Below are 23,947 nucleotides of genomic sequence, written 5' to 3' on the forward strand. Positions count from 1 at the left end.
GAAGGTCTTCATTAGAAGACCTCGAGAAGGTCTTCATTAGAAGACCTCGAGGAGGTCTTCACTAGAAGAGCTCGAGGAGGTCTTCTCTAGAAGAGCTGGAGCAGGTCTTCACTAGAAGAGCTCGAGGAGGTCTTCACTAGAAGAGCTGGAGCAGGTCTTCACTAGAAGAGCTGGAGCAGGTCTTCACTAGAAGAGCTGGAGCAGGTCTTCACTAGAAGAGCTGGAGCAGGTCTTCACTAGAAGAGCTGGAGCAGGTCTTCACTAGAAGAGCTCGAGGAGGTCTTCACTAGAAGAGCTGGAGCAGGTCTTCAACAGAAGAGCTGAATCAGGTCTTCACTAGAAGAGCTGGAGCAGGCCTTCAACAGAAGAGCAGGAGCAGGTCTTCAACAGAAGAACTGGAGCAGGTCTTCAACAGAAGAGCTGGAGCAGGTCTTCAACAGAAGAGCTGGAGCAGGTCTTCAACAGAAGAGCTGGAGCAGGTCTTCAATAGGAGAGCTGGAGCATGTCTTCAATAGAAGAGCTGGAGCAGGTCTCCAATAGAAGAACTGGAGAAGCACTTCAATAGAACTGGAGCAGCACTTCAAGAGAAGAGCTGGAGCAGGTCTTCAATAGAAGAACTGGAGCAGCACTTCATTAGAAGAGCAGGAGCAGGTCTTCAATAGAAGAACTGGAGCAGCACTTCAATAGAAAAGCTGGAGCAGGTCTTCAATAGAAGAACTGGAGCAGCACTTCAATAGAAGAGCTGGAGCAGGTCTTCAATAGAAGAACTGGAGCAGCACTTCAATAAAAGAGCTGGAGCAGGTCTTCAATAGCAGAACTGGAGCAGCACTTCAATAGAAGAGCTGGAGCAGGTCTTCAACAGAAAAGCTGGAGCCGGTCTTCTCATAGAAGAGCTGGAGTCGGTCTTCTCGTACAAGACCTGGAGGTCTTCATTAGAGGACCATAAAGTCTTCAGTTGAAGACCATACGATCTGCAATATAATACCATGAGGTGTCCAATAGAAGACCATGAGTTCTTCAATAGAAGACCCTGAGGACTTCAATAAAAGACCCTGAGGACTTCAATAGAAAACCCTGAGGACTTCAATAGAAGACCCTGAGGTCTTCAATAGAAGACCATGAAGTCTTTAGTAGAAGACCATGAAGTCTTTAGTAGAAGACCATGAGGTCTTCAATAGAAGACCATGGAACTTCAATAGAAGACCATGAGGCCTTCAATAGAAGACCATGGAACTTCAATAGAAGACCCTGAGGTCTTCAATAGAAGACCCTGAGGTCTTCAATAGAAGACCCTGTGGTCTTCAATAGAAGACCATGAAGTCTTCAGTTGAAGATCATGACCACTTATAATGCCCCCACCACTACCTCCTTGTTTCGTCCCCCACCCAATTCCCGCTTGGCGAGACTCACACGTCCATGCCTTAAGTGAATAATAAAAGCGAAATGAAATCATTAACGAATTAAATAGCTAAACATGTAATTAACTCTATATGGTCAAACATAATAAAAAAACAACAACAGCAGCAACAACAAAACACAAAAATTAACATTAATCAAATCCAGAAACGTTTTTGTTTATTTCGAATTCGGACACAAATTCAGAAAACAAATGCCAGCTTTGTTGTTTTCGCTGAGAATTGAAAAAAAAGGCAGCCGAAAAATATTGGCAATTAAAACGTTTCGAAGCGTTCGCTTTTGCAAAATCTTAACGATGATGAATTTGAGTTTTAATACGAAATTCATCTCCCAAACCCCCTCTCTAAATAGCCCGAGAAGTGATCTTTTGGGAAGTAATGATGGCAATCCTTGAGATTTATTTTTGTTTTGTTTTTTTTCGCAGTTATGATATCAACAACAATAAATGTTAGAAATAAAAAAACGGAAAAACAAAACACCGACAAGTAATTTTAATAAAAATAAAAAAACAATACAATCATCATTTAATATTGGATATTCGCTCGCTCGCTCGTTCAATCGTTCGTTTTGTATTCCCAAGTGATGTCATTGTTTTTGTTGCTTTTGCTTGGGTTTTGTGATGGGAACTTAAATTTTGCTAAAGTAAAACGTAGTACGTTTTGCGAACGTTTCGTCATTTGGGTTTATTTTTATATTCGAATTTAAATATGACATGAATGCATGTGAAGGTAATATAACTCACGATGACAATAATGATGATAACGATAATGATGATGAAAATAAAAATAAAATGGGGTTTATGAATAAATGTAGACATGTGTAAAAACTTGGGAGCTGTATGAGCCAAATAACCCATGAAAAGGTAATGTAAGCAAACTTACTTGTGCATTACCATTAGGTTGAAAATAATGTGCAATTTCTCATACAATTAAAAAGCCAAACTACTTATTTCCCTCATTACCAAGTAATGAGTAACATAGGCTCTGAGTGTCCTCATCCGATTACAAAACCTACGGACCTAGGAACAGGCCTAAAGTTGTAAAGTTGAAAAAGAACGAAGTCGGATTTAAAATGAATATTTTAGATCTCTAAAAAAATGTATAGAACCTAAGCCTTATGGCTACAGAGGGTATACGGAGTGAGATAACAAAACTGCAACAAAGTCAACCGCCATAATTTTCACATTATTTTCAAAATATTATTGAATGAAAGCAAAAAAGTCGGAAATAGCATCAAATTTTAGAATAAGTAATTTTAGATTTGTTCGAATTGATCACCTTTGGTGCGAATTATGGCCTTCAAACGGCCAATGAAACCGTCATACCCTGCCCGAATGTTGCTCTGCAGTATTTTGGCTCATTCCCTACGAAGCGCTTGCTTGAGGTGATCAACACTTTGGATTTTTTATTGCCAACCTTGCTTTCCAAAATACTCGAGACACAATAGTCCAATGGATTGGTATCCGGAGATTTTGGTGGCCATTGTGCGCTGGAAATGATCATTTTGTAACCATTCTTGGGTGGCGCCTGAAATGACAGCAGTCTGAAATTGGTTGAAGTTTTTTCATCTCACCCTGTATGTACTTGACATACATTCCTATGTATTTGGCTGTAATTAAGACTTGAGGGGCCAATCATAAAATTTATAGAATTTTCTGATAGGAGGATTCCTTTTGCGCCATCTTGTATAATACCTTTTGAGGGGAGAATCTCTTTTTAAAGTCATCCATGGCCACGTTAGAACCTCTTCCGACAGATAAATAAGCCGGTTTATGTTTACTGAGGTCTAAGTGTGATATGTGCAATGCTTGAAAAAAATCTGACACTTTATGGGACTTCAAAATGTTTGATATTTCAGAGGGAGGTACGTGAAGCAAGGGGTAAATATTTTCCATGTTTGCTCCTTAATTACATAAGTCAAATTATATATATAAAAAAATCAGGTCCAAAACTGTCCAATTTTGATATAGCTCCTATACCGTTAAAAGAAACCCATTATTCGACAGGCATTTCCATTAGCTTTAGAATGATGGGTATTAATACCCATATAGGTATAGTAGATCTGGGTCTTGGGCCCAGAATTTTTGGTCAAATGTTCGGGTATCCGTTCTCCTAAGAAATACTCTACCCGAGTCAGGGTAAAATATCTGGAAACCATTTAAAAAAGTCCGACATTTTTTACTAAGCTAGATTTAAGCCAACATTTCTGTAGTCTGCTCCCTCCCTCCTCCTCCCCTCCCCTCTCTCGCTCGCTCTCTCCTTTATTAAACCTTTCTTTGCTAATTAAATTTAAACTGATCTTAACGGACACACTTCGAATTCGCAGATCGGCCCAACCTTCGTGTCACTTTTCCCAAAAAAGATCAACATTTTCAGAGAAAAGAAGTAAAATAGTATTAGTCGGTTTTGACGAAAAATGTATACCCACAGCCTTGACTTTTGATTATCCAAACGGTTGATTCTTTATGTGAGAGGTTCCGAAGCAGTTGGCCAATATTGACCAATTCCTAACTGACCTAAATCTAATATAAATATTACAACGTGACAGATTTGTACTATATCGGCTTCTTCCTGTACTTTATATGAGATATGTGCAATTTTTTTAGATTATTGTGGAGGTAACAGATATAGCGGACCGAAGTATTCAATTTTCATACCTCATCTAATACCGATAAAAATATTGGAATGTGCAAAATTAAAAGGAAATCGAACATTTATATCCAATCTATGGGAAATCACAAATTCCATGTTTATATCTGGTTTCTGGTTGAGAGACATATATTTAGATATAACCAGTCGTAAAGCCTCGCAGAGTTGTTTCGCAATGTATGACACATAAAAGTATTGAAAATTATGACCCTTTGTGAGTGAGGTACCAGAAGAGGTTCGCAGATATATAGTATCATCACTATAGATAATGTGTCTGCAAATGTCTGTTTGTATGTGTAAAATATAAAGAGAACCTGATGCTTATTTCGGATTTTATAAACGTTTTGGTTATTCAAATCTTTGACCCTTTGTGGGGGAGGTACCAGAAGAAAGAAGGTCCGATCACTATCACTACTTTATAACAGATTCTGTGTTGATAGAAATATTCAGATGTGCCAAGTCTAAATGGAATCATATGTTAATTTCGCGTTTTATGAGCTTAATGGATAATCAAAATTTTGACCTTTTGTGGGGGAGGTAACAGAAGGGGTTGACCTATATATTCCACCTTCACATAAGATCTTGAGTTTATAAAAATATTAGGATGTGAGAAATTTGAAGACAATCGGACTCTTACATCATAATTTATTAGAGTTATATCTACTCAAAATTTTGACTCTTTTTGGGGGAGGTACTTGATGGAGTGGACCGATATTTTCATTTTTTACACCTGATCTAGAACTGAAGCAAATAAAAGGATTTTGCAAAGTTACAGCAAAATCGGTTTATTGCTTCCTTTTCTGTGCAGATTTTTTTTTTTTTTTTTTTTTTTTTTTTTGAAAATTTCCACCTTTTGTGTGGGAGGTACCAGAAGGAGTGGGCCGATGTATTCATCATACATGTACATCATAAGAGTTGTGATTTTTAAAAATGTTGATCTTTTGTGGGGGAGGTGCTTGATGGAGTGGACCGGTATTGTCCATTTTCGCACCTGACATAGTACTGACGCAAATATTAGGATTTTCAAAGTTGAAGGAAACTCGAATCATATTTTCTCCTTCTGTGCGGTAAAATATTTTTTTTTTTTTTTTTTTTGAAAATGTCGACCTTTTGTAGGGGATGTACCAGAAGGAGTGTACCGACATTACCCCTCTCCGAATTCTAACTAAGTTTGACAATAATATTACGATGTACCACGTATGGATCAAATCGGATACACCCTTCAAGAGTTATCGTGCGCACCAGCCAGCCAAACAGACAGACAGTCGGACATCCTTAGATTAACTCCAAATGTCCTTAAACGGATTTGGTTCAAAGAACCATTTTTTCCATGAGGCACATTGTGACCATATCAAATGATACCCTCTGTAGCCATTCATACAAAAATATATGTTCCCATATTGCATGTACTTAGAGGTTATCGTTCTGATGCTTAGCTGCGGAATAATAAATAATCAGATTTGGTTGATGTAGTTGTTGTTTTTATTATTGTTCAGGGGGTATTCCATGCAACTGCAATACGTCGGCTACAGCTTACAACAATTATTCTAGTCGAAGCGATAAATTTCATTAACTATTTGTTGAGACTTTGAGGTCATCGTCATTATCATCATCCCGATGACAATTAACAGCGACGTCGACAAACTAAATAAAAACATAATTAAAACAAATTGAAATAATGTTATTTACACGAGACCGAATTAAAACAAAAAAGTTACAGTTCGAAGATAAATATGAAGCTTGAGCTGCTAAATAAATACTTCTGTTGATTTGAATGATTTTTTTTGGAATTTCGAAAATATTTTAAAGTTACTGAAATGGAATCTTCTACAAAACAGGAATATTCAAAATATGCGGTTCTGGGGAAATTATACCTACACCTAATTAAGCTTTGTCCTATATACATATTCTTTAATTCTCACCATAACTAAGCAGGTAAACACTGAGAAAGGGTCTCCTTCAAAGGATATGAATGTTAAGATTTAAAAGGGACAACAAAAAATATCAGAAATCATTTAAAAAATTGCAAAACTACAATGCAAAGATGGAAGTTTGAATGTCTAACATGCCCTAAATTTTAAAATGTCTAACAGCTTTGGACAACAATGGCTTTAAATTTGTTGCGTTATTTGTTTAATTTTATTTTTTTTCTTGCGTTTATTTTTAGATAATAAGCTGCAGTTAACAGGTTTTACGACTGTTGAGCCGAATACTTGAACTCTTGGCAGTTTTATTTTGTGCGTATTTTTTTCATGGCAGGGTTAAGAGTGACAATGACAAGCGTGAAATTAAAAGAAATAAAAATAATTAACTCGTGCTGCAATAATGACATTATCACATGAAATCTGCTGTAGAACCAAAAATTAAGTTGTCTCGCGGTTGACGCATTTAAAAATAATTAGTATTTAATTATACTCGAAATGCGTTGAAGCAGAAGGTCGGGAAAAGGGCTTCTAAAAACAGAAGCTTGTCATGAGAAGTTCTTTACAGAAAAACTTAAGGTCACCAATAAAAGAGCTAGCGGTCTTCAATTGAAGAGCCAGAGGTCTCATAGACGACCTGGAGGTCTTCTCAAAGTCGAGCTGGAGGTCTTCCATAGAAGACCTTGAGGTCCTCCATAGAAGACCTTGAGGTCTTCAATAGATCTTAGTTACAATAGAAGAGCTGAAGGTCTTCAATAGAAGACCTTGAGGTCTTCCATAGAAGACCTTGCTCTCTGAGTTCTTCACTAAAAGAGCTGGAGGTCTTCCATAGAAGACCTTGCTCTTTGAGTTCTTCACAAAAAGAGCTGGAGTTCTTCAATAAAAGAACTGGAAGTTCTTCAATAGGAGAGCTGGAAGCTCTTCAATAGAAGAGCTGTAGGCTCTTCAGTAGACGAGCTGGAGGATCTTCAATGATGTCTTCACTAGTAGACCTTTAGGTCTTCACTAGAAGACCTTTAGATCTTCACTAGAAGACTTTTAGGACTTCACTAGAAGACCTTTAGGTCTTCACTTGAAGACCTTTAGGACTTCACTATTAGACCTTTAGGTCTTCACTTGACCAGCAGACTTGGGTGTATTCATTAGAAGACTTGGAGGTCTTTACTAGAAAACTAGGAGGTCTTTACTATGAGAAGACCTCCAGCTCTTCTATGAGAAGACCTCCAGGTCTCTTCTATGAGAAGACCTCCAGCTCTTCTATGAGAAGACCTCCAGGTCTCTTCTATGAGAAGACCTCCAGGTCTCTTCTATGAGAAGACCTCCTGGTCTCTTCTATGAGAAGACCTCCAGGTCTCTTCTATGACGAAGACCTCCAGCTCTTCTATGACGAAGACCTCCAGGTCTCTTCTATGAGAAGACCTCCAGGTCTCTTCTATGAGAAAACCTCCAGGTCTCTTCTATGAGAAGACCTCCAGCTCTCTTCTATGAGAAGACCTCCAGGTCTCTTCTATGAGAAGACCTCCAGGTCTCTTCTATGAGAAGACCTCCAGCTCTTCTATTGAAGACCTCCAGCTCTTCTATTGAAGACTTCCAGGTCTTCTATGAGTTGACCTCCAGGTCCTCTATGAGCAGACATCCAGGTCTTCTATGAGCAGACCTCCAGGTCTTCTATTGAAGAGCTCCTCCACAGATTTTCTACTAAAGAGCTCCTCCACAGATCTTCTACTGAAGAGCTCCTCCAGCTCTTCTATTGAAAAGCTCCTCCAGCTCTTCTATTGAAGAGCTCCTCCAGCTCTTCTATTGATGAGCTCCTCCAGCTCTTCGATTGAAGACCTCCAGCCCTTCTGTTAAAGACCTCCAGCTCTTCGATTGAAGACCTCGAACTTTTCTATTAAAGACCTCCAGCTCTTCTAGTGAATACCTCCAGCTGAAGGTCTTCTAGTGGAGACCTTGAGGTCTACTTTAGAAGAGTTTTAGGTCTGCTTAAAAAGATATTTAGGTCTTCTGATATTTTTAGGTCTTAGGACACCTTGAAGTCTTTTTTAGAGGACCTTTAGGTCTTCTCTAGAAGACCTTTTGGTCTTCTTTAGAAAACACTGAGGTCTTCACCAGAGAACCCTCTGTTTTCTGGACAGATACTATGCATGCAGTTTAATGTATTTTCTTTTCCTTATTTAATTTGATTAATTATTGCTACTTAAATTTGTTTAACCTAAAAAAATATGAGCAACAAATAAACAAATTAACATGGAAATTGTAATGTTAGTTTTATGAGATTATAAAATGTGTGGAAAGGGGATGAAGGAGGAGGGAAAATACATACTCAAATTTTAGAACATTGTACTTCGTTGTTTCTTCCTCTGGTTCTTCTTTACTTACTGACCTGCAAACACAATGGAGAAAATAAGAAGAAATTCACATTAATTAAATGCATCATAATTTTTGTTATTTCGTTTTTGGGGTTGTGAAAACTTCACAAGAAAACTAAGTAAGATATATTATTCTTCTTCTGTTTCAGTGTTGGGTATCAAAGGAAATTAGGTTGAGGCACAGCAGGAAAGAGTCGTCGTCATCATCAGCATCTTCATAATTTTCTGCCTTGCAGTGCTCTTAAAAGTTGCATGCCCTGTGTGTGATCCACATAGCGGTTTGTGAGATATGTTGCAACATGCAACATCAGAACAATACAATTGCATCAATTTTGAATTCTGTTTTTTTTTTTCATTTGATTATTTCGTTTAAAAAGGCACGTCCGCATGTCTACTTAACCATTGGAGTACATCATTGGATCATTATTAGAGGGGAAATATTATTATTTTTATTAATTTTCTTTATTTGATTGAGAACTATTTTGGATGATTGTGTTTAAGTAGCTGGAGAGTATTGGAATAAGCAAGTTGTAATATTATTAGTCGGTTTTGCGGACAGATGTATACCCTCAGCCAATGTTCGATTATTTAAATATATTTTGACTTCTGTTATGATTATTCAAATGGTTGAGCATCTATGGAGTAGGTTCCTAAGGAATGGTTCAATATTGTCCATTTTGTATCGGACCTATAAATGCTTTACGTGCCAGGTTTGGACTATATTGGTTACTTCCTTCACTTTATATGCGATATGTAATAATTTTTAGAAAAGGTGCGTAGGTACCGGAAATATTCGACCGAAGTATTCCATTTACATACTTCATCTAGTACAGATAAAAATATTGGTATGCCAAAATTACACAAAAATCTAACATTTATATCCAATTCTATGCGGAATCATAAATTCCATATTCACCTCCGGTTTCTGGTTAAGAGAGATATATTAAGATATAGCAAGTTGTAAAGAATCGCTGAATTGTTTTCTAGGTTGTGACAAATAAAAGTGTCGAAAATTGTGACCCACCCTTTGTGGGTGGGATGCCAGAAGGGGCAGGCAGATGTATATCATCTTCAAAACAGTTGACAGATGAATGCTAATTCTTTGCTTTCTTTGAGCGTTTTTTTTTTAATCTTGAACCTGATGTGGGGGGAGGTACCAGAAGAAATGGTCCGATCTCCACCATCTCTACAACATATCTTGTGCTGATGAAAATATTGAAATGTACCAAGTCTGAATGGAATCGGATGTTACTTTCGCGTTTATTAGCTTCATGGTTATTAAAAATGTTGACCCTTTGTGGGTGAGGTACCAGAGGAGTAGGCCGATATATTCCATCTTCACAATAGATCTTGTGTTGGTAGAAATAATGGGATGTGTGAAATATGAAGAGAACCGGATGCTTAGTTCGAATTTTATAATCGTTTTTGTTATTCATAACTTTGACCCTTTGTGGGGGAGGTACCAGAAGGAATGATCCGATTTCTACCATCTTTATAACATATCTTGTGCTGATGGAAATATCGAAATGTACCAAGTCTGAATGGAATCGCATATTACTTTCGCGATTATTAGCTTCATGGACATTCAAAATTTTGACCCCTTGTGGGAGAGGTACAAGAAGGAGTAGACCGATGTATTCCATCTTCACAGCAGATCTTGTGTTCGAAGAAATAATGGGATGTGAGAAATATGAAGAGATCCGGATGATTATTTCAGATTATATGATCGTTTTGGTTATTCAAAATTTTGACCCCTTGTGGGGAAGGTACCAAAAGGAATGGTCCGATCTCCAACATATTTATAACAGATCTTGTGCTGATAGAAATATTGAGATGTAGCAAGTCTAAATGGAATCGGATGTTTATGAGCCTCATGGATATTCAAAAATTTGACCCTTTTTTTGGGGGATACCAGAAGGAGTGGAGCTATATATTCCCCCTTTATACCAGATCTTGGGATTATAATAATATTGTGATCTGTGTAATTTGGAGACAATCGGATTTTTACATCACATTTTATAAGAGTTATAATTAATCAACATTGGACCTATATTTTCCATTTTCCCACCTTATCTAGCACTGCTGCAAATATTAGGATTTGCAAAAGTTGGAGCAAAGTCAGATTGTCCTTTCTCTTTCTGATCAGCAAAATATTTTTTTTTTTTGGTACCAGAAGAAGACGACCGATAATACCCATCTCCGAACTCGATCTATGTTAGATAATAATATTACGATGCACCAAATTTGGACCAAATCGGATACTCCTTCCGAAAGTGTTCCTGCGCACCAGCCAGCAGACAGACTGACAGACGGACTTATGGATGGACATCGCTAGATAGACTCCAAATGTCCTGAAACGGAGTTGATTCAAAAATACATAGGGCCTTAAACTGTTATTTCGATGTAGCACGTTTTGGCCGTGTCAAATTATATATACCCTCTGTAGCCATATGGCTGAGGGTATAAATAGCCATACGGCTGATGGTATACAAAGTGCCTCTAAAAGACCTTCAAAAGTTTCTGTGTCCACAGAAGACTTTTAAAAGGTATTCTGCCAAGAGAATGCTTTCCAAATGTCGACAGAAGAAATCCAATAAGTTTTCTGTCTATAGAAGACATCCAAAAGGCCTTCTGTCTATAGAAGATCTTCAAAAGATCTTCTTCCTATAGAATATCTTTCAAAGTTCTTTTGTCTATAGAAGACCTTCGAAAGGTATTCTGCCTATGGAATACCTTAAAAAGGTCTCTGTCAATTTAAGACCTTCAGACAGTCTTCTCTTCTCTCTATAGAAGACCTTAAAAAGGTCTCCTTTCCAAAGAAGACCTTCAAAAGGTCTTCTGTCAATAGAAGACCTTCAAAAGGTCTTTTGTCAATAGAAGACCTTCAAAATGATCTTCTGTCTAAAGAAAATCTCCAACAAAGTCAAACGACATAATTTAAAATTTTTTGTTTTTAAATTTTATTGAATGAAAGCTAAAATATGTCGGAAATAGCATAACATTTTAGAATAAGTTTAGATTTGTTCGAATTGGTCAGCTTTGGCTCAAATTATGGCCTTCAAACGGTCAATGAAACCGTCACACGCTGCCCGAATGTTGCTTTACGGTATTTTGGCCTATTCCCGGCGAAGCGATTGATTGAGGTGATCGACACTTTGGTATTTTTTAGTGCCAACCTTGCTTTCCCCAAATACTCCAGACACAATAGTCCAACGAATTGGTATTCGGAGATTTTGGTGGAAATGAAGTGAGGAACCTCATTTTGTAACCATTCTTGGGTGGTGCGTGCTAATTGCGATGGTGCTGAGTCCTGATTGAATGTCCAAGGTCTGCGGCCAAAATGTTTGCGTGCCTGCGATAATATTCGGCATTTATTCTGATGCCACGGTCGATTAATACGAACGGAGAGTGACCGTCGTCAGTTATGGCGGTCCACACTATCACCATGGCCGGCGCTTGAGTTCTGGTGGTAAACCGAAGGTGCACATTTTCAGCTGACCTCTTTGGCAAGCATCGATCACGATCAGCGAATGTTTTCGCATCGGAGAAAAGGAAATTCGGCAGTTCACCACTTTCTGCCGGCCAAGTGAAGCAACTCTTTAGCTCTTTTCCTTTCTGTTGCGGTGTAAGTTCTTGCACTTTTTGGAATTTCAATGGCTTTACCCCGAGCTCAATTTTTTAATATTTGCCGAATGGAATATTACGATATGTTGAGCTCACGAGCCATTTTTCGGCCACTGCACCTCGGGTTTCGATCAAGTCACTTTTTCTTAACTTTTCGAACCATTTCTGCTGATGTAGCTGTTTTCTTCCGTTCACTTGCTTGACGTCGGGCTACGTTACCAGTATCACGGTAACGAGCGATGCTACGAGACACAAAAGATTTATTCACATTTAAATGCTGGAGTGCTCTAACGATAGCCACTTGTGGTTTTCCAGCCAAATATAAAGAAATCACCCTATCACGCTTGAATTCCATCACGAATAACTTTTTTTCTGGAAAATTCTCACCAAAATGTTTTTGTATGCTTGTTAACAATATAATGAGCAGTCACTGGAATAATTTTAACAGCTATCGGACGAGTGGATTAGAACTGACAGCAGTCTGAAGTTGAATACAGTTTTTTCATCTCACGCTGTATTTCAGGGCTGAGAAGGGAATGGACTTTATCGCATTTAAAAAAACCCTCCTCAGTCTTTTGCAATTTTTTCCACCTCGCCTTTGGAGACATACACAGAGACCGACAGAGAGCTGTCGGACGAGTCTGAAGTTGGTTGTAGTTTTTTCATCTCACCCTGTATTTCAAGGCTGAGAAGGGAATGGACTTTATCCGCTCTCTCCCATTTAATAAAGACCCTGCTCAGCCTTTTGCATTTTTTTCCCCTCGCCATTAGAGACATGCACAGAGACCGACAGACAGCTGTCTGACGGGTGGCTTGAAAATGAAAGCAGTCTGAAGTTGGTTGCAGGTTTTTCATCTCACCTGTATATTACATTTTTCTTAAATTTAATTTAAATAAAATTTAGCCGACTCCCCAAATACGAAACTCAAGCAAATCAAAATCAAAGAGTCGACCAAAAGCATGCCAACTAATAATCTCATGCCATCTGAGCTCCAGACCAAATGGAATGCGCAACACAAAACTACTATCGCCTGACACTCAACGAGAAACGCGAGATGTCTGGGCCAAGTAGACCGTAGAAATGTAAAACAAAATCAAGTTCAAGGTTCTTCCTACAATGATAGCTAAGCATAAAAATCGCTCACATAAAAAAGCGGATTTTTTCATGGCACCCACCGCACTAATCAAGCAAATCCTTATCGAAAACATTCAAGATTTCAAATGCAACAATAAAACAGCGTTGCATATATAAAAGAATTTTACATTTCTTACGGATTTCTTTTTGAAAAATCATGGCTATTGTATTCTTTGCTTAAAGAGGAGTTATAAAAAACGAACAAACAAAAAAACCCAAAGAAATCGGAGCTTTGCCTTTAGACCTCCCACATGAACTGAGGGGAAGATGAAAAAAAAACTGAATTCTTTTTTTTTTTTTTTTGCCTCCACTTCTCTGTGCTGCAGGCCATCGAGTGAATGAACATTGCTGCTTGCCGTTTTAAATTTCCACTTCATTACCGAGCTGCCGCAAACGAAAAAAAAAAAACACCCAACAACGCTTGAGCTTGATTCTTTCCCCCAGGGCTGTCATGGTTTCCAGATCATTGCGCCCGCCTTGATGTGCAGCATTCCACTCAATTCAATTCGTTTTGGATTAAATTTTAATATGACTTTTTTTATTTAATATTTTATTCCTACTATTGTGAGCCCGCGTTTTGTAATGTGGAAATTGGTATAAATTATAACAGATTTAATTGTTAAAAAAATGATAATTGGCGATATTTTTTTACGACTTTTCCATAAATTGCATATCCCTTAATTTATGAGAAAATATTTATTTTTTTTATAGATTTTTCATATTCAAATTAGATGCGTTACATTTATTTCGAAAATTGTCTCTGCCATAAATGAGTCATAAATTTTATTTGTTTATTTTGACAACGACAATAGCAACAATGGCATGGTCTGTAAATGGTTGAAAGTTCGAATTCAAAGGACAAAAATATTTTTTTAAGGTCTTTTTTGTAGAGAGGATAAAATTGGAGAGAAGACATAGTAGAAAACTTCAACGGAGAGACTAACTTCTGTGGAGACTAGAACCTAAAGGAGCATTCTATGGAGAAAAGACATCGTAAAATTCTTCTGTGGAGAGATGACCTTGGTCTTTCGTAGAAGAAAGATCTCATAGAGATTTTCCATAGCAAGAAGACCTTGTAGAGCATCTCTGTGAAGAGAAGTCCTTTTGGACGCTTTCCATGGAGATAATAACTTTTTGAGGTATCCTATGGTGAAAACTAACTTCTGTGGAGACTAGAACCACAAGGAGCAATCTATGGAGAGAAGATATTGTAAAATTTTTCTATGGAGAGATGATCTTGGTCTTCCGTAGAAGAAATGATCTCGTAGAGATTCTCCATAGCAAAAAGACCTTGTAGAGGATCTCTGTGGAGAGAAGTCCTTTTGGAAGTTTTCCATGGAGATAATAACTTTTTGAGGTATCCTATATTGAAAAATAACTGAAGAGAAAACCCTGATTAGGGCAAGTATGAAGAGGAGTCTTTGTTAAACTTTGGAAAGCAGATTATGTAGAGAACTTCAATAATGATACAAACTTTGAGCTTTTATGGAAAGGAGACCCCGAAGAGGTCAGCTATGAAGAGTAGTCATTGAAAACCTTGGAGTGAAGACTTCATAGAGTACTTCAAAGGAAAAAAACTTCTGTGGACCTTGTAGAGGACTTCGATGGAGAGACCAACTTTTATGGAGACAAGAGGCATCATAATCAGAGAAGACATTGTAGGAATCTTCGATGGACGAGACGACCTGATAGAGGCAGGTAGAAGATGACGTAGAGATCTTATATTGCAAGAGGACGTTGTAGAGGAACTCTGTGGAGAGAAGACTCTGATGAGGACAACTATGGAGAGGAGTCTCTGTTAAACATTGGAGAGAAGATCTTGTAGAGAACTTGTAGATCAACTTCTGTAGAGACATAGGGAGAGGAAAATCTTGTTGGCATGTTCTATTGCAAGAAGACCTTGAAAACCTCTATGGAGAGGTTGGAAGAGGTTTCGATAAATAATATCCAAAGAGATAAAGTTTTTACAGACGTCATCTAAGAATGATACTATACGGGCGTTGTCCAGATGGAGCCTCCATGCACAAGTTCCAGACAGAGTGTTTGTATCCGAAACCTGGGTGACGCGTTAATCGACGAACTGTAGAGGACGTCTTCAACAATCAGATCCAGAAGGAGTCATTCCGGGTGAGATCTGGAGGAAGTATTTACAGATAAGATCTTGAAGTCTTTAAGAGGCGGCCTTCTTAAACAAGAAAATTTAAAGACGAGTAATGAGAAACCACCTATAGGTCTGGTAGAAGTTTTTAAAAATAAGATTTACAAGAAGTCGTGATAAGTTATATCCAGAGGGAGACTTTAGAGACGACATTTAAAAGTAAATACGGACGCGTTCTAGAGGGCGTCTCTATACACAGAACGTTTGCGGATGAGTTAGAGATGGAGTGTTAATAGACAAACTTTAGAGGGAGTTGTTAAAAATGAAATCTTGAGGGAGTCTTTAAAAAACAGACGGACTCAAGAAGAAATTTGTGAGTCATTTAAAACCAGGTATAGAGGGAGTCATCTTAGAGGTGTTCTAGAGGGAATATTTCGGTGATCCCCTCTAGAGGGGGTCCTTATAAACGACATCTATTAAGAGTAGCCAGAGGGAGCCTTCATGTACCAGTTCTAGACCGAGCGTAATGAGATCTAGAGGGACAGCGTGATGTGATCTAGAGGGAAACTTCGAAGATGAGATCTAGATGGAATTTCTAGGGAACAGTTCCTGGAATCTTTACGGTGAGCTCTACATAGAGTCTTTACGAACGAGTTCCGGAAGAAGCCTCCATATACGAGCTCTACACAGACTATTTATAGGCAAAGTCTACGCGTAGTTTTTCTAGATGAAATCTAGAGGGAGTCGTTGTTGACGAATTTGAGCCCTTTACAGTCCTCCTACAATTTTTTTATTTACATAGCAAAGACCTCTTACGGGAAAAAGTTATTCGTGATGGAATTTAAGTCGCTATTGTTAGAGCACTCCAGCATTTAAATGCGAAGAAATCTTTTGTGTCTCATACCATCGCTCGTTACCGGCAGCGTGATACTGGTAGCATAGCCCGACGTCAAGGAAGTGGACCAAAGAAAACAGCAACATCAGCAGAAATGGTTCGAAAAATAAAGAAGCGACTTGATCGAAACCCGAATCGCAGTGGCCGAAAAATGGCTCGTGAGCTGAACATATCGCAATATTCCATTCGGCAAATATTGAAAAATGAGCTCGAGGTAAAGCCATTGAAATTCCAAAAAGTGCAAGAACTTACACCGCCACAGAAAGAAAATAGACTCAAAAGAGCTAAAGAGTGGCTAAGAGTGGCTAGGCCGAAAGTGCTGAACTGCCGAATTTGGTTTTCCCCGGTTGTGTCTGGAGTATTTTGGAAAGCAAAGTTGCCACTAAAAAATACCAAAGTGTCGATCACATCGCCGCAGAGCAACATTCGGGCAGCATGTGACGGTTTCATTGGCCATTTTAAGGCCTTAATTCGTGTCAAAGGTGGCCAATCTGAAAAAATCTAAACTTATTCTAAAATTTAATGCTATTTCCGACAATTTTAGCTTTCATTCAATAACATTTAAAAAAAGTAAAAATTATGGCGTTGGACTTTGTTCAAGTTTTTTTTTTTTTTTTTTTTTTGTCTCACCCTGTATAGAAGGTCTTTCAAGCATCTAATGGCTTTCAAAATCATTTAAAAATTCCAATATGACTTTTGTAGTAAAAAGCTCCAACACAAGTATAACCAATTTCTGCAAATATATACCATCCCCATCAACTCCTCCAACACCTTCTACAAAATTTGATTGTGAAACTCCAATTAAATTCTTTAACAACACCCACGAATAAGCTCTAGCAAAAGGTCAAATAACTGACTGACATTTGTATGGCAAAACAAGAAATCGCAACAAGAAATAGATAAACGAGAATTTCCTTGAAATATATAATTATAGGTGAACCAAAAAGCACTCAATTTGACCTCTGACCTTTAGACAATGCCACAGTCTATGCACAGTATATTTTTGCACAGAGTTTCAGAGCCATTCAATGAAAGTGAATGAATTCAATTTGACCCCTTCGGGGGTAAATCATAGCCATCATCATCATTAAGTGGGTGGCACGATGATGCTATGGCTTTGATATTTCGATTCAAGCTTTTCAATGGAGACGGGAAGAAAATTTCTTATCTGAAGATTGTTTCAAGTGTGATAAATCACATAGACAAGATATGGAGGGGAAGCAAAGATATTTGCAGTGCGCTTAACCCCGGTAAACGGTGGCTTGTATTTAAAGTTACCCCTATTCCCATAGCATCTCTCCATTCACTTCAGCTGGTATTGAATGGTAGTAAAGTATTGAATACACACAACATGAGTATGAATTTCCGGATTCCAGACATCTGGTAAAGTTATCGCCAATCTCTCTGGCTCTTTGAAGTGGTTCAGGCTCAATCGAGTACAAACGTCGTATTCGACGACAGAAGCAAAGCAGATATTGTCACATTTACGAAAAAAAATCTGATTGCATTCACACTTCTTTGCATACATACATGAGAACTAAGCGGAGGTGTATATTAGGGTGGGACACAAAAAAAATGGACTACTTGAATTAGGGGATTTGATAATTGTGTTTTTTAACGGGGTGTATTTATGGGAGAGCTCAAGAAGATATCTTCATAGACGAGTTACAAAGGGAGAATTTAGTAATGAGCTCTAGAGGGAGCCTTAATAGAGGGCGTAGTTAAAAGAGAGTTCTAAAGGGGATCGCTAAATATCCGAAGTAGAGAGAGATTTTATAAACGAAGTCTAAAGGGAGTCGAAAGTGAGATCTAAGGGGTCATTACATATGATATATAGATTCAGATTTAATAGACAAGGTCAAGTGGTAATCATAAAGTTGAGATCTAGATGGAGCCTTCTTAGTTTAGCTTTAGATTGAATCTTCATAGGTGAGGGCCATTTGTATTCTTTATAGACAAAATCTGAGAGAATACGGTCTTCAGAGTAAGTCTTCCAAAAATTGGTGCCATAGGGAGGAAGTTAAAAAACAGCTCTTCTTGAGGTAGTCCTCTTCAACGATCTCTAGTGGAAGTGCAGATAAGATCTGCCTCAAGTTTATATAAAGAAGCTCTTAAAGTCTTCAAAACGTATATCTAGAGAAAATACTCAGGATAGGGAAAGAGACTTTATGGACAAGCTCTCGCTTTCATATACGAACTCTAGACAGAGTCTTTGTGGGTAAGGAATAGAGGGAATCTTTTAAACTCGCATTTAGAGGCATGGTCTATTAAAGAGATCCAGTAGGAGTCTATACAGACCAACTCTAGAGGGAGACTTTATACATAAGCTCCAGTGACATCTAGAGGGAGACTCCATGAACAAGAACGAGGCGTATCTTTACGGGCGACCTCTAGAAGGAGCCTTCTTAAACAAATTCTAGACTGAGCCTGTAAAGGCGAGATCTATAGGGACACCTTTCCGATAGGGAGTCTTTAAAGGCGAATGCCAAGGGGAGTGGTTAGAAACAACCTCCAGAGCGGGTCTTGTCGGACGAATTCTAGTGGGAGATTTTATAAATTAAATCCATATGGAATCTTCATAGACTAGATAGGGGTCATTAAATCTGAGATCTAGAGACAGTACTTGGGCACGAGGTCAAGATAAGACTAAATCTTGGCCCCGTGTCCAATAAAGGCGATATCTAGAGGGAGTCATAATTGACGGTATATGAGATATTCATTACGAACGAGGCCTTGTGGGAAACTTTAAAGACGAACTCTAGACTGAATCTAAATGAGAGAGCTCTACAGGGAGTCGGTAATAAACAGAGGGAGATTTCATACACAAAGATTACGGAGTCCTTTAAGGTGAACTCAAGAGGAAACCTCGCCTATGTGGAGTCCCAGAAGGAGCAAATAACGTGCTGGAGGTGTGTTTTTGGAAGTGCTCAAGATGGAGCCCTAAAAGACGAGTTCTAGACCGAGTCTTTTATAGGCCACACGCAGAGAACATTTTTTATAGACCTGCTGTTGAAGGAGTTTTTAAACATAACATCTAGAGGGAGTCTGGACTTCGTATTACTGATAAGCTCTAGAAAGAAACTTCCTTCACAAGCTCTATATGCGGCATCTAGGCAGTGTTTCCGTAGACGAACTACAAAGGGATTCTATAGAGTATACATCTAAAGATAGTCTTTATAAACGAAATCTTGGAGGAGTCTTTCCAGACAATCCTCAGTGGAAATAATTGTAAACCACCTATACAGGGGGTCATAATAGAGAAGCTGTGGTAGGAGTTTTTATAAAAAATATTTAGAAGAAGTCCCGATAGGGGATATATGTAGAAGTCTTTACAGACGAGGTCTAGAGGGGACCTCCAAGCTTATGACAGAGTGCTTACAGGCGTGGAATAATTTGTATCGATAAGTGCGGCAAAAAATTTAATTCAATAGCTCAACACCGCGTTTTTATAGGCGACATCTAGAAAGTGTTTTTCATAGCCGAACTGAAAAGGAAGCATTTAAAGTTCAGATCGGAAAGAAGTCTTCACTGAAATTCATAAAATTTAAATCAAATGACAATTTAATTGACAAGATCAAGATGGTGGCCTTATAGACGATCTAGTCCAGTTGGAGTATTTTTTTGAACTCTAGATGGAGTCCTTTACAGAACTTGAAATGTAGAGGGAGCATTTTTTAATGGAAAGAGGTTAAATAATCGATACAAGTCGTTATCCAGGCGAAGATATATAGACGAGAATCTTTCTGATCATGAAGGGTAGGGGGAGTTTTTCTTATATTTTGAACGAACCTTCCATTGTATATAAACTCTAGAGGACGCCATCCATTGAAGACAACTATTAGACGAAAGTGTTTAAAGTCGAAGTATAGATGGCGTCTAGATAAAATCGGAGTCGAAGTTAATAACAAATAACAAATTATGAGCTTAAGACTGGAGAAGGCAAGCTCGAAACTGGATATTTTACAGAAGTAAAACGGCCTCAACCAATGGGAAGGAACTTGAAAATTAAAAAAAAATCTGAAAAATACCGCTTAAATGAAAACGGTAATATGGCGGGCTGTACAAAGACCTGCACAAGTAATTTTTTGTTATAGGCTGTAGTATTCATTAAGATCTTCAAATACTAAATTTGAAACAATTCCAGTAAATAATGTCCATAATAACATACAAATAAATGGGGGCACCGTTATATGGAGACTATACGAAGACCTGGACCTGCATAGTCAATTTTTTGTCACAGGCTGTAGTACCCATTAGGAACTTCAAATATCAAATTTGAAACAATTCGGGTGAATATTGTAGCTAAAATCGTCAAAATGCCGAATATAGGGAGGTACCGATGTATGGGAGCTATACGAAGACATGGACTTAAATACGCAATTTTTAGGCAAAGGCTGTAATACCCATTACAAACTTCGAATTTGAAACGATTCGGGTGAATAATGTCGATAAAATCATCAAAATATGGAATATCGGGAGGTACCGTTATATGGGGGCTATATGAAGACGTCGACTTGCATACAAACATTTTAGGCATAGGCTGTAGTACCAATTACAAACTTCGAATACGAAATTCGAATCAATTCGCGTGAATAATGTCGCTAAAATCCTCAAAATACCGAATATAGGGAGATACCGACATGGCCCATAAACGTGTGCAAATTTTTAGCCTTCTTTCTCGATTCGTTCGAAGGATAGCGTGATTAAAACAGACTGGCGGACGGAGACAGAGACAGATAGACGGACATCGCTAAACACTTTATAGGGTCGATCATGAGTATTTCGAGGAGTTACAAACGGAATGACATAGTTAACCCTATATAGAATGGTAGAGGGTAGAAAAATAAATTTTCTAATTAAAAATAAGGTAGATTGGTCTCTTATTGATATATTGACCAGCTGTGAAAGGCCTTACAATTTTCCATGAAATGTAAAACTACTTAGAGTATAGAAGGAATGGGTTTCTGGACTTCCGTGGAAAGAAGGAATATGGGTCCTTCATAAATATGGCTATTCCTTCTATAGAAAACGAATATTAGCCAAACTCTAAAAAGCTGAAATATTTTATTCCCATTCCGAGTCTTTCTCAAAAATCTTCATATTTATCTACCTTGTCCTGTTTGATGACTTAGGAGGACAGAAATTGAGCTCTTTGTCCCATGTATCGTTTTTTTTATCGCTCTCGTTTGTAACGATTTGCTTTTGTTCAACTTTCGTTACCGTATCATAGCCAGCTCTGGTTGTTGTTCTGCTACCTCTTATCAGTTCCACAGCCAATTGTTGTGAACTGAAGATTTGCGCAGAGGGAATCAGTTTTGATTTTGCCAATCTAGGCAGATTTGTCAGCACAAAAGCCAGGCAAAATGAAAGGGTATTAATGCCATAATTGGCATCTGTTACAGTTTTGTCCGCTGGATGTCGTATGGACATCCTCACTTATGCTTGCCGATTTCATGCAGAGCAGTGCGGAGCGATAAGCCTTTATTGTGGGTACACAATTGGGAATTTCAGTTTTTGTATTGAGAAAAAAATGGTACTTTGGTCGATGGGATGATGATCTTTGCAGAATTGTAAAAAAACATCAAGTTGGTGATTAATTGGAAAAGGAAAAAACCCAGAGATACTGAGGAGAAGTGGAAGAAGAAAACAACAGAAAACAAGTAAAAAAGTTGTAAGTTCGGTCGAGCCGAACTTTGAATCTCCCTCCACCATTTGGAACGAATCTGTAAAAATTCTGTTAAAATCTTAAAAATACCGAATGTAGCTGTTATATTAGGGTCTATACGAAGGCATGGATCTGCATAGGTAAATTTTGTCATAAGTATTACAATATTGAAATGCGAAACTAAAAAAATCGGTGAATAATGTCGCTAAAACCATCAAAATACCGAATATCGGGAGGTACCCTTATATGGGGGCTATACGAAGACGTAGACCTGCACAGACAATTTTCTGTCATAGGCTGTGGTATCCATTACGAACTACAAATACCAAATTTGAAATAATTCCGGTGAATATGTCTCTAAAATTATCAAAATACCGAATATCGGGAGGTACCGTTATATGGGGGCTATACGAAGACCTGGACCTGAACAGACAATTTTCTGTCTTAGGCTGTAGTATCTATTACGAACTTCAAATACCAAATTTGAAAGAATCCAGGCAAATAATGTCGCTAAAACCATCAAAATACCAAATATCGGGAGGTACCGTTATATGGGGGCTATACGAACACGTGGACCTGCACAGACAATTTTCTGTCATAGGCTGTAGTATCCATAACGAACTTCAAATACCAAATTTGAAACAGTTCCGGTGAAAAATGTCGCTAAAATCATAAAAATGCCGAATATCGGGAGGTACCCTTATATGGGGTCTATACGAAGACGTGAACCTGCACAGACAATTTTCTGTCTTAGGCTGTGATATCCATTACAAACTTCAAATACCACATTTGAAACAATTCCGATGAATAATGTCGCTAAAATCATCAAAATACCGAATATCGGGAGGTACCGTTATATGGGGGCTATACGAAGACGTGACCCTGCACAGACAATTTTCTGTCATGGGCTGTGGTATCCATTACGAACTTCAAATACCAAATTTGAAACAATTCCGGTGAATAATGTCACTAAAATCATCAAAATACGGAATATCGGGAGGTACCGTTATATGGGGGCTATACGAAGATGTAGACCAGCACAGACAATTTTCTGTCATAGGCTGTGGTATCCATTACGAACTTCAAATACTAAATTTTAAACAATTCCTGTGAATAATGTCGCTAAAATCATCAGAATACCGAATATCGGGAGATACCGTTATATGGGGCCTATACCAAAACGTGGACCTGCACAGACAAGTTTCTGTCTTAGGCTGTAGTATCCATTTCGAACTTCAAACACCAAATTTGAAACAATTCCGGTGAATAATGTCGCTAAAATCATCAAAATACCGAATATCGGGAGGTACTGTTATATGGGGGCTATACGAAGACGTGGACTTGCACAGACAATTTTCTGTCTTAAGCTGTAGTATCCATTTCGAACATCAAACACCAGATTTGAAACAATTCCGGTGAATAATGTCGCTAAAATCAAAAAATATCGAATATCGGGAGGTACCGTTATATCGGGGCTATACGAAGACTTGGACCTGCACAGACAATTTTCTGTCATAGGCTGTGGTATACATTACGAACTTCAAATACCAAATTTGAAACAATTCCGGTGAATAATGTTGCTAAAATCATCAAAATATCGAATATCGGAAGGTACCGTTATATGGGGGCTGTACCAAAACGTAGACCTACATGGTCCATTTTTAATACTAAAATTCCTGCAGACATAGTATACATTTGAGTAAAATTTTACCAACCTACTTCATTTGGTTCGGAAGCTAGAGTGATTTTCACAGACGGATAGACGGACAGTCGGAAGGACATCGCTAAATCTACAGATAATTTTATGCTGATCAAGAATATAAATATACTTTGTGGGGTCTAAAATGTATATTTCGAGGTGTTACAAACGAAATGACAAATAAAAATGTACACTTGGAAGCATATCTCCATAGTTCGGTATAAAGAGGGAGAGGGGATATTTTCTTTTTGTTCCTAAAATTATCCTCACTGGTGAGGAGGTAGAGGAAAAAAATAAGAAAATACAAACAGTGGAGCAAATTTTCTTTGTCAGGGCAGAGGAGAGATTAGACTTATTCCGATCTCTCTCCCATTTAACAATGACCCTCCTTAGCCTTTTGCAATTTTTTTCCGCCTGTGACAAATGACATGTCCAACAATTAAATTTACTCCAAACGATTTCAATTAACGACTCTT

General features: G+C 38.1%; 1 protein-coding gene across 1 annotated transcript in view; it reads right to left on the minus strand.

Moving 5' to 3' along the window:
• The window catches only part of LOC105262100 (uncharacterized), a 216,895-nt gene that overhangs the window by 116,490 nt on the left and 76,458 nt on the right, over positions 1-23,947 (minus strand). The window lies entirely within an intron of this gene.

This window comes from Musca domestica, unplaced genomic scaffold (genome assembly GCF_030504385.1).
Source record: "Musca domestica strain aabys unplaced genomic scaffold, Musca_domestica.polishedcontigs.V.1.1 34, whole genome shotgun sequence".
Taxonomy (NCBI): domain Eukaryota; kingdom Metazoa; phylum Arthropoda; class Insecta; order Diptera; family Muscidae; genus Musca; species Musca domestica.